The 12,843-nt window shown below is 44.1% G+C and overlaps 1 protein-coding gene across 1 annotated transcript in view; it reads right to left on the bottom strand.

Moving 5' to 3' along the window:
• Positions 1-6,464, bottom strand: part of gnaz (guanine nucleotide binding protein (G protein), alpha z polypeptide) — a 44,799-nt gene extending 38,335 nt beyond the window's left edge. Inside the window, exon 1 of the mRNA XM_064942575.1 lies at positions 6,201-6,464. The gene's annotated coding sequence lies outside the window, so the exon portion shown is untranslated. The remainder of the gene's footprint in view (positions 1-6,200) is intronic.
• Positions 6,465-12,843: the final 6,379 nt, after the last annotated feature.

The raw sequence follows: 12,843 nt of genomic DNA, 5'->3' as shown, positions 1-12,843 counted from the left end.
TTCCCTCTCCTCTCAGTCCAACTTCAGGCTTCAATCCCACTCTAATTGCATGGGTTATCAAGCTACATCATATTAGAGTGTCATCTAGGCTGTTAGCTTGAAAAGCAAATCTGCAAATAGAAATGGGAAAATGGGATATGTGAGGAAATATTTTTCAGATCTCTGACCTGTGGTCCGATAGTTATTTCCTGAGATATACTTATTATTGCGTAACAGAAAATACAGACACAGAATGCTGGGTCCTAGGCTACATGACGTTTTTGTTTGAGGTGATATGATGTGCTGTAGGACTGATTAGGCATGTGGTTCTGTCTTTGGTGGACATCTCCCATAGTGCAGAAGGAGCTGTGTCTGACATGGCAGCACCAACCTTCCAAGAAATGACATCACTATGGGTCACATTTCTTCTCTGTAGAGTTACCAGTTTAAATTGTTGACATACCTCCATAATGTAAAGCACACAAAGATTTTAAACTATGTGAAATGTCTGACCTGACGTTATTACGTTTGCTTGGTCCACGTCTAATTTTTACCCTACCCGGTCCTTCTGTGTGTTCTAGTACCTTCTACGTGTAAACTGAACCTTATGATAGTTTCATCTTCAATGTGTAAGAAAGTATGTGATAGCCATATGATAGCCATTTAGATTTAACATGAATATCTGAATATCTACACTAGACATACAGTACCAGTCAAAAGTTTGGACACCTACCCATTAAAGGTCTTTTCTTTATTCTTACTATTTTCTACATTGTAGAATATTAGAAGACCTCAAAAATCATATAATAACAAATATGGAATCATGTAGAAACTAAAAAAAATGTAAACAAATATTTATATTCTTCAAAGTAGGCACGCTTTGCCTTGATGACAGCTTTGCACACTCTTGGCATTCTCTCAACCAGCTTCACCTGGAAGGCTTTTGCAACGGTCTTAAAGGAGGTCCCACATATGCTGAGCGCTTGTTGGCTGCTTTTCCTTCACTCTGCAGTCCAACTCATCCCGAACAATCTCAATTGGGTTGACGTCAGGTGATTGTGGAGGCCAGGTCATCTGATACAGCACTCCATCACTCTCCTTCATGGTCAAATAGCCCTTACACAGCCTAGAGGTGTGTTGTGTCATTGTCCTGTTGACAAACAAATGATAGTCCCACTAAGCGAAAACCAGATGGGATCGCTGCAAAATGCTGTGGTAGCCATGCTGGTTAAGTGTGCCTTGAATTCTAAATAAAGCTAAGCACCCCCACACCATCCCACCTCCTCCTCCATGCTTCACGGTGGCAACCACACATGCGGAGATCATCCGTTCACCTACTCTGCGTCTTACAAAGACACAGCTGTTGGAACCAAAAATCTCAAATTTTAACTCATCAGACCAAAGGACAGATTTCCACCAGTCTAATGTCCATTGCTCATGTTTCTTGGCCCAAGCAAGTCTCTTTTTATTAGTGTTCTTTAGTAGTGGTTTCTTTGCAGCAATTTGACCATGAAGGCCTAATTAACACAGTCTCCTCTGAACAGTTGATGTTGAGATGTGTCTGTTACTTGAACTCTGTGAAGCATTTATTTGGCTTGCATTTTCTGAGGCTGGTAACTCTAATGAACTTATCCTCTGCAGCAGAGGTAACTGTGGGTCTTCCTTTCCTGTGTCAGTCCTCATGAGAGCCAGTCTCATCATAGCTCTTGATGGTTGTTGCGACTGCAACATTCAAAGAAGAACCGTTCAAAGTTCTTGAAATGTTCCATATTGACTTGGCTTGACTTGATTAAACTACCAACGGGACATTCAAAACTGTAATCTTATATGCTTCACAGAGTCATGGCTGAACAACAACATTATCAACATACAGCTATCTGGTTATATACTGTATCGGCAGGATAGAACAGCGGCATCTTTTAAGACAAGGGGCGGCGGACTATGTATTTTTGTAAATTTCGAAGGAAGTCTCGAGGTTTTGCTCACCTGAGGTAGAGTATCTCATGATAAGCTGAAGACCACACAATCTACAATCTACATACAATCTACATACCACCACAGACTGATGCTGTCACTAAGACTGCACTCAATGAGCTGTATTCTGCCATAAGCAAACAGGAAACCTCTCACTCAGAGGCTGCGCTCCTAGTGGCCGGGGACTTTAATGCAGGGGAACTTAAATCGGTCTTACCAAATTTCTATCATCATGTTAAATGTGTGGACCACCTTCACTCCACACACAGAGATGCATACAAAACTCTCCCTCGCCTTCCACTTAGCCAATCTGACCATAATTCTATCCTCAAGATTTCTGCTAACAAGCTAAAATTAAAGCAGGAAGCACCAGTGACTCAATCAATTAAAAAAGGGGTCAGATGAAGCAGATGCTAAGCTACGGGACTGTTTTGCTAGCACAGACTGGAATATGTTCCGGGATTCCTCTGATGGCATTGAAGAGTACACCACATCAGTCATTGGCTTCATCAACAAGTGCATCAATTACGTCATCCCCACAGTGACTGTCCATACCCAACCAGAAGCCATGGATTACAGGCAACATCCACACTGAGATAAAGGCAAGAGCTGCCACTTTCAAGGAGCGGGACTCTAACCCGGAAGCTTATAAGAAATCCCGCTATGTCCTCCGGCAAACCATCAAACAGGCAAAGCACCAATACAAGACTAAGATCAAAATGCACTACACTGTCTCTGACGCTCGTCGGATGTGTCAGGGCTTGCAAACCATTACAGACTACAAAGGGAAGCACAGGCAAAAGATACCCAGCGACACGAGCATACCAGACGAGCTAAACTACTTCTATGCTCGCTTCGAAGCAAATAACACTGAAACATGCATGAGAGCACCAGCTGTTCCAGAAGACTGTGTGATCACGCTCTCCGAAGCCGATGTAAGACCTTTATCTTCTTGGTGACAGGGGGCAGTATTTTCACGTCCGGATGGAATGCATGCCCAAATTCAACTGGCTGCTACTCATCCCCAGAAGATAAGATATGCATATTATTAGTATATTTGGATATACTCTGAAGTTTCTAAAACTGTTTGAATCATGTCTGTGAGTATAACAGAACTTATTTAGCATGTGAAACCCCAAGGACAAACCATTCAGATTTTATTTTTTTGAGGTCACTCTCTTGTCAATGGTTTTTCACTGGGAATCCAGATTTCTAAGGGACCTTCTTGCAGTTCCTATCACTTCCACTGGATGTCAACAGTCTTTAGAAATTGGTTGAGGTTATTCCTTTGTGTAATAAAGAAGTACGGCCATCTTGAACGTGGGTCACTTGAAGTGTACTGTTAGATAGAGGCGCGTGACCAGAAAGCATGCTACAGTTTGTTTTCCCCGTCTTCAATTTTATTGATTATTTACGTTAAAAAATACCTAAAGTTGTATTACAAAAGTAGTTTGAAATGTTTTGGCAAAATTCACAGGTACTTTCTGAGATATTTTGTAGTCACGTTGCGCAAGTTGGAACCAGTGTTATTCTGGATCAAACGTGCAAAATAAATGGACATTTTGGATATATATTGACGGAATTAATCGAACAAAAGGACCACTCCAATTTGCATACTGCCCTAACAGATCCACAGATATGTCATCTCTATTGCACTTCACACTGCCCTTTCCCACCTTTACAAAATGAACACCTTCAGTATGTGAGAATGCTATTCATTGACTACAGCTCAGCATTCAACACCATAGCGCCCACAAAGCTCATCAATAAGCTAAGGACCCTGGGGCTAAACACCTCCCTCTGCAACTGGATCCTGGACTTCCTGACGGGCTTCCTCCAAGTGGTAAGGGCAGGTTACAACACATCCACCACGCTGAGTCTCAACACAGGGGCCCCTCAGGGGTGCGTGCTCACGCCCCTCCTGTACTCCCTGTTCATTCATGACTGCACGGCCAGATACGACTCTAACACCATCATTAAGTTTGCCGATGATACAACCTGATCACCAACAACGACGAGACAGCCTATAGGGAGGAGGTCAGAGACCTGGCCGTGTGATGCCAGGAGAACAACCTCTCCCTCAATGTGATCAAGACAAAGGAGATGATTGTGGACTACAGGAAAAAGAGGATCAAGCATGCTCCCATTCCCCTCGACAGGGCTGCAGTGGAGCCGGTTGAAAGCTTCAAGTTCCTTGGTGTCCACATCACCAACATGGTTCAAGCACACCAAGACAGTCATGAAGAGAGCACAACAAAACCTATTCCCCCTCAGGAGACTGAAAAGATTTGGGGTGGGTCCTCAGATCCTCAAAGAGCACAATCGAGAGCTTCCAACCCTACTGGTTGCATCACTGCCTGTATGGCATTTGCTCAGCCTCCGACCGCAAGGCACTTCTGGGGGTAGTATGAACGGCCCAGTACAACACTGGGGCCAAGCTTCCTGGCATCCAGGACCTCTATACCAGGCGGTGTCAGAGGAAGGCCCTAAAAATTGTCAAGGACTCCAGCCACCGTAGTCACAGACTGTTCTCTCTGCTACCGCACGGCAAGAGATACCGGAGCGCTGAGTCTAGTTCCAAGAGGCTTCTAAAAAGATTCTACCCCGAAACTATAAGACTCCTGAACATCTAATCAAATGGCTCCCTCCCCCTTTACACCGCTGCTACTCCCTGTTATCATCTTTGCATAGTTACTTTAATAACTGTACCTACATGTACATGTTAGCTCAATTACCTCAACTAACTGGTACCTCATCACATTGACTCTGTACCGGTTCCCCCTGTATATAGTCTCGCTATTGATATTTTACTGCTGCTCTTTAATTACTTATTACATTTATTTCTTATTCATATTTCTTATTATTTTTGAATTTTTAAACTACATTGTTGGTTAGGGGCTCGTAATACAACAGTCTACACCTGTTGTATTGGGAGCATGTGGCTAATAAAATTTGATTTGATTTGAGAGATCCCAAAGCATTGTGGGATTTTCTTCCACTATTTTTGCCTCCATTTTTAGATGTCTGAGGGCCTGGATGTTGGCTGTTTCACTTCATTCTTTCGGACTATCGCACGCAGCCAGTTCTTTAGTCTGCATCATCCATCATCTCCGGTGACACTCGGCTAAACAGCTCTGTCCCCTCAATGTTTCTCATTACATTCTCTCCATCTCTCCTCTCTTGTCCTGTTTTCCTCCTGTTTCCCAATCTTGTTCTCTCTCCATTTCTCTCTCTCTCTTTCCCCATTTCTCTCTCTCTATCCACTGCATCAACCTCATCTGCCTCCCCACTGTTAAACCCCCTAGCCCCTCGACCCCTCCCTGCGCAGGTTATCACTCTCTCTCACACTCACACATACACACAAACACACACAGACAGACTCCTGGCACTGCACTGCTGACTCTGACCCCTCTCCACAAGCCACGGTAATGCCTCATTAGAGATATGAGGGATTTTTAAAATAAAACAAATGACCCTCAGTGCTGTGGCCGATGGAGAGCAGCGAACACACACACTCTCTCACTTTGTCAGAATCACACTCATGCACACACATCACAAATACACCTCCACACACACCCATCCTGGGTCAAAACGGTTATCGATCGAAGTGCTGATGTTATTGTTGATGTGGGCTGGCAGGCGGAGTGCTGCTAAATGCCGATGTGAAGCCAATGTCCAGTCCAGTGCCTGCCTGCAGAGCAACGCTCCACGGGGTGTGTGCTCCTCCCACCGCAGTGTCACATTCACTGTCTAACTAAGGCAGTCATGAGAGCCATACAGCAGATCCTACGTGACAGTGCTTTTCCTGGCTCTCTTCTCTCTCTTTCATGGTCACTGGGATGGACAGAGCATGCACACATACACCTTTGAGGTATCCTTCCCATTTCACGTAAACCCAACATTACAGACAACCATATGTATCAAGGATGTATCAAGGATTTATCAAGGAGGAGATGTGCACCACAGACAGGCAGACACCAGCTCTCCTTGTACATGTCTAGGTCTACATAGAGAGCAGGCAGGGTGGAGGAGGGGACAGGAGAAGCAGCCTTGCCTTGGCTCCATCTCAGAACATCACCATCCTGAGCTCAGCTGAGAGGAAAAATGTTCTGTTCCTCCGTATTATGAATACAGTCACATAGCAATTCCTCACCCCTCCCCAGAAAAACAAAGGTGGCCCAAAGGAGGCCAACTTAGCAGTGATGACAAAAAAAGGGTGTGTGAGAAAATAAAGCAGGCAGGCTTACCGTTTCACCGTCCAGCATCCATTCACCAGGGATACTGCAGACAAACACTTGCTGGAAGAGAACGGCTGTGTGCACTCCACCCTTAGTCCAACATTCTCCTGTCTTTCACACCCTCTCTCTCTCTTTCTATTCCCCTCTTTCTCGCCTTTCTTATTATTGTCTGTGTTCTATTTCCTCTCTTGTTTGCTCCAAGGCAGTTGAGACACTGCAGCGGTGGGGGAGGAGGGTGTGTGTGTATGTGTGCGTGCGTGTTTGAGTGTGTCAGAGAGCGGAGGGAGAGAGAAATGAAGGGAGGAGTCAGCAGGGATAGAGAGAAGGGGAAAATGGACAGGATTAAATCATGAGAGAAACAGAGAAAGAGGTAAAAGGGCACCAAGCTAAACAGAACACTGGGCTGTGACAAAAACAGGACACAATAGAAGCTGTCTGCTGCATGCAATGATAAGGGGAAACAGACAGAGACCCCTATGAGAAGCAATGGAAAGGACAGCTTATGTGTGTGTTTCAATGTATAACAGCCCTGCTTATTCTCTTTCTCTGGTCTATGACAAGTCAACAGCAAGATTGGTTGTGATTTCATTGATGGCTGAAATAGCATGCACGATAGAGAGAGAGCGCAAGAGAGTGGGAAGAGGAGAAGAGAGGAGAGGAAGGGAGGGAGAGGAGTGATGACGATATAGGGCTGGGAGGGGGATTGGATAATGGTGTAATGTGCTGTTTCCGTGCCAACTGTTTCTGTGACAGAGGGACCACTTCCTTTACTGCTATTGGCTCTAACCAAGAACAAATAGATATGCTGACAAATAAAAAATCCTACCTAGTATGCGATGTGAAGGGGTAGGGCTTGCTGTTCTCCTCAGCTCTCATCTATCTTTGGTAAAAACGGGCCTTTTGTGGCCTGTTTATACCCATAATAAGGTACACACACACACACACACACATATACATACAGGTTATAGTGCTTAAGCCGCTGCATGAGGCTAACTGCACATCCATCAAAAAGGATATGGGTTGTGTGTAAGGAGCCTCCTCCCGCCACACACATACCCCTGGCAAGGGGAAATAAACCCAGTATCAGATTGCTGGGGGTGTAGTGAGGAAATGAGAACTGTAATTAGAACACCTATACCATGCTATCAATAAATTATATTACACTGAACAAAAATAAAACGCGACACCTAAAGTGTTGGTTTCATGAGTTGAAATCAAATATGCCAGAAATGTTCCATGTTGTGCACAAATGTGTTTACATCCCTGTTAGTGAGCATTTCTCCTTAACCAATATACTCCATCCACCTGAAAGGTGTGGCATATCAAGAAGCTGATTAAACAGCATGATCATTACACAGGGGCACCTTGTGCTGGGGACAACAAAAGCCACTCTAAAATGTGCAGTGTTGTCGCACAACACAATACCACAGATGTCTCAAGTTTTGGGGGAGCGTGCAATTGACATGCTGACTGCAGGAATGTCCACTAGAGGCCAGAGAATTTAATGTTAATTTCTCTACCATAAGCCACCTCCAACGTCGTTTTAGAGAATTTGGCCGTACGTCCAACCGGCCTCACAAACGCAGACCACATGAACCACGCCAGACCAGGACCTCCACATCCAGCTTCTTCACCTGCGAGATCGTCTGAGACCAGCAACCCGGACAGCTGATGAAACTGTGGGTTTGCACAACTGAAGAATTTCTGAGCAAACTGTCAGAAACCGTCTCAGGGATGCTCATCTGCGTGCTCGTCGTCATTACTAGGGTCTTGACCTGACTGCAGTTCGGCATCGTCACCAACTTCAGTGGGCAAACACTCACCCTCGAAGGCCACAGCCACCTTGGAGAAGTATACTCTTCACGGATGAGTCCCGGTTTCCGTAACGAGATACTGTGACGAGATCTTGAGGCCTGTGGAATCCCATTGTGACGTAGAGGGGGACACTATTTGGCATGACAGGCCCATTGTCGTGCCATTAATTTGCCGCCATCACCTCATATTTCAGCATGATATTGCACAGCCTCTGATAATCCAGCCTGACAGGCAGATGCTGTGACGGGGACCGGAAGCTTGCCATTGTCCCACCGCAGCCCCTCCCTCCCTGTTGGCTGCTGAGTTATGGATCATTAATGAGCTAATACTAGCTACTCGATCTTATCAGACAGTTTCTCTCTAGTCTCTCTCTCTCTTTCTGTCTGCCGCCTCTCACTCTCACCCTGTAAGGAAGACTGAAAGTGAGGAATTTCATCTTCTTCATAATCCTTCCAATATAAGAATCAGTAATCTGTCAGTGTTTTGAGTTCAAAAGAGGTAAAGCGGAAGAGAGCTAGAAATGAAGAGGAAGAGACAGGCTCAACCTATTTGTCTCTCTACTAGAAAGTTATAACTTCCAATAAGACAATGTGATGTGGCAAAACCTAAATATAGAGAGGGCATATGGTCCAATCCACAGTTTAGAAAAGTTTGTGGTCATACGCACATCTTTAAAAAACATAGGTGCTGCGCGAATAAAGAATAATAGTATAGAACAAGAAGGCCCGCACACTGTTAAAGCTCCCAATTCACCACCTTATGACAACGTTTCGAAAAGCCAATAAAGCGGTGAATTGGGATCTTTAACAGTGTGGGGGCCTTCTTGTTCCATACCCAATCCACAGTTTGCCACCAAAATTGGCCCTGTCATTCCAATGTCTCTCGATTAATGACATGAAAAATTGGCATGAAAAAGCCTCTCTGAAGTTGCCTCATAAGTATTCTCACGCACCAGTCGGCTCGCGCTGGCAATTCAAGCCTGGAGACGAGGTTACCTCGTATGAAAACAATGTTTTCTTGACCCAATTCATTGCCACTATCATGCAGCTTTCACCACAACACGTTCACCAGTTACAGGAGACTGCTGAGGGGCGGGTGGCTCCAGCCATTACCATGACCCAGTTCTCCCAAATAAAGGTACCACCAACCTCCTGTGGTTCACCTACAGAACCCGGTCTTTGTGACAGTCTTTATGTATGTATAGCATCTTGTCTTCTTACACCTAATGGGATTTAATAGATAAAGTACATTTACACATACAGTTGATAAGACATACAGTACATGGCCTGATTTATCACCCATTGACACTGGTGCAAAGTGTGTAGCCTACAGTTATTTGCATTGAGGAATAAAACACAGATGTTGACCAAAAAGTATATAAAGGTCCCGAAAATGCCTAAGACGGTATTGTGGTCTATCTTTGTTTCTTTAGTTCTGATCTCACCTGAAAATACAAGGCATACAATATTTGCTCTGGTGCCCATACATACAGTACTTCCTGTGTGAGTTAGTCACGTGGGTTTCTTCAATATACAGAGGAAAATTGGTTATGCTAAAATGGCTGTCATTGAAAGATTTACTGTGGATTTACTGTAAACTACATTTAGAATGTCTAGATATTTGCCCTTATGAGTACATTAAAGTGTGTGTGTGGGAAAAAGACTGAGACATACAGTCTTTGACAAAGTAGCATTTTGACAAAGAAGCATATCTGATCATATACAGGAAACATATCTGTTTAGAAACCTTTAAGTCATGCAACCAGTTCTGCATATCTTGTGTTTATCCTCTTGGCGGAGCTCTCACTTTCTCAGCGTCATCTCCAGTAATAGAGGATGAACTGAAAGGGCAAATGATCACCAGCTATCAATGTCATATCATTGACAGAAGCATTTTGCCGTACCGCAAAGCACAAGCACACATCCAGCTAATGACAAAAAAAATGAGTGCCATTTTCCAACTTGTCGACTGTAAATGTTTTTTTCACATATTTCCTGACAAACTGTCAGAAACATGAATTTACTAGTATTGTTTATTTAAAAGCCAAAGGTAACCTTCTCAATATTGTTTGTCATCATGACCCACCCTCTGTGTGCCTTCTGTGCACCGCTGCTCTCATTTAGGGACAGATACAAGTACTAGATACAGATTCATAATAATGATTGTCCCTTCCAGTGTCCCTCGTGACCCATCCCCCCTCTACCCTCTGTCTCTCTCTCTACCTTCTCTAACACTATTGCTTCATCTCTCTCTCTCCCTCTCTCCCTCTGATTCTGTCTCACCGTTCCTCTGTCTCTCCCCTTCTCTCTCATATGGTCTCTATGCCGCTCTCCCAGCTTCCTGTCTCTCTAATCCTTAATCCTGTGGAAATCGGTCAGGCAGAACGGGGCAGCTTTGATCAGGCTCTCATATCAGACGTGGTAACAGTGTTGGCTCCCCGGATCCCACAGAACCCTGGAGCCCAGCAGTACGGAGCCAAGCAGAGCAGAGTCGAGGAGCTCCAAGCAAGAGGACACACCCAGCCACCCAGCCCGCCCTGGGAGACAGGCAGAACGCCACCTCAGCCACAGCACCAGGACACCAGCCTCGCCGTTTCCAAACATTGCATCATCACAACGGCATCAGTGACAACTGAGTAACCCTGTTGTATCATTTCACTATGTGATATCTGCATTGTTTTTCCACTTAAGGCAAGCAGTGGCTTTCAGTTTCGAAGAAGATCTTCCATCCCCAGACAATGTGACTCAAATCTGTATGGATCTCGTAAAACAGCCACTGTTGTTGTCGATCCCGTCCCTGAGAATGAGTTTCTGGTGTCTGGTATTGCGTGGCACAGCCAGTGATAATATCTGCTGCCCGCCCCGTGGTACTATGGAAAATAAACAACTTTTTTTTTTCTCTCAAATTTTTGCCAGGCACCCAATGCTGCTGTAAATGGGTAATGCATGTCTTCCGATAACATAAAAGGTTAAAGGTCTGGGATATGTGGTGTAAAAGAGCATAATGCTATCAGACAGAGGAACATAGGGCGTGGCAGTGTTAACAGGGATGTCGCTCCCCTTACTCTACATGATTGGCGGGCTTGAGCTCTCTCCCTGCATCCACTAGAATACTGACACTGTGTTCAGACCCCATTTTAATAATCCGTTCAGAAATGTAATCAGGTGTTTTGAATCAGCCTGAGAGACTGTCGCCCAGCTGTGAACAGGATGTGCAGCATCTGATATGACCCACCACCACAACTTATTCTACATCTCCCTCTCTCACTCGCTCTCTCTTCAGATTATTTTCAAACCACTGCTCATTTCCTTCAGAAGGGGTTTTGAAACAGAAATTAGCACAGTGCAGTTGGCGAGATGATTACATATTTGACTAACACATTTGATCACCCACCAGTTCTCCAAAAATTAGCTGCATTGGTATAACTCTGATTGTGCTTCTCCTTCGAGAAGTTCATCCCTGTGCCCTTGGCCTTCATTAGACAGAGAGAGCGATAAAGATTCTTCCACATGAAATGGTTAAGAGCGATACATTCCCAACCAGAGCTTGGATGCTCTACATCATGGCAGCTAGGACAGATGTACTGGTGATGAATGGGTAGTTAATGAAGCAGGGATGACACGTGAAACAATGAGAGCAGAGAGCAGAGGCAGTGGGTGGCAGAGGCCTGAGTAACAGAAAATGTTCAATCACAGATTTGGTACACAGGCGTGCATCAGAGAATGAGCACTCCCCCTGTTGACCTAGATAAAATCTAACAGCAGGCATCGCTCTATCTCTATCTCCCGCTTCCTCAATCTTCTCTTCTCTCTGTTTGTCTCTATAGCTCACTTCCTCACTGAAAAACATGTATTTAGGCATAAAAAGGAAAATAATATTCAGATGACTCTAATTGGTAGACAGACAAGCAGATGATGCAGCAACACATTGGTGGCTCTCCTACAAGTCCCTGATGTTGCATTGTGTTTGTGGGGTCGTTTTCTGGGATGTGAGAATGTAGATGGGTGTTGAGATGATCAATGGCAGCGGTTCAGGTAAAAATCATCACTGAATGGATCTGGTCCTCTATGGTTCCTGTGCGATCCTCCTCTGCTTTGATCCCTGCTCCACCCTGGTTTGAATGTAAAGCCCGACATCTAGTGGCCAAATATAAGAATGTATCCTATCGAAATATTTTATTTTTTCACCCAACTAGAACATTACATTTACATTTTACATGTCAGAAACTGGCACTAAGTGAATATAGGAGAGGGGTCATATAGCTATCTATGACAAACTTTTTCAATAATCCTTTTCTGAAAGTCTGCATTACATATTTTTGTCATTTCATTGCACTCTTAATCCCCTTCTGAATTTGTTTTGCGATGCATCAAAACAGACGTATTTAACTTAAATTACAACACGTTCTACAGTTTGGCCCCAAAAAATGAATAAAATAAAATAAATAATAACCGTTCTACAGTTAAAATAAATACAAAATAAAATAATAAATAAATAAAAAATGCTATTGCATTAACAAAAATAGGAATGTATTATATACTGTAGGCTTACTATGAATTACAGCTACCATGCGTTTGACTTGCTGCACCATATGCATATGGCAGTCATGTATCTCACAAAGGGCCAAAGCCTTGTGCAAACAAACAGAGCTTTGAGCTTATCTCTTTCACACACACAACCGCAGTGTAAAAACACACCTACAACAACATCCCTTTTATGCGTACTACAGGTAGTGCTTCACGTCAATGTTACCATTGGTGACCCAAGCATCAGGGTCACAAAAACTGTAACTGGGTGTTATGAAAAGTTTACAACCTTGTAACAATCAGTAAAGTAA

The sequence above is a fragment of the Oncorhynchus masou genome, chromosome 28, assembly GCF_036934945.1.
Source record: "Oncorhynchus masou masou isolate Uvic2021 chromosome 28, UVic_Omas_1.1, whole genome shotgun sequence".
NCBI lineage: Eukaryota > Metazoa > Chordata > Actinopteri > Salmoniformes > Salmonidae > Oncorhynchus > Oncorhynchus masou.
Note: the sequence above shows the minus strand (reverse complement) of the source record. Positions and strands in the feature narration are given on the sequence as shown.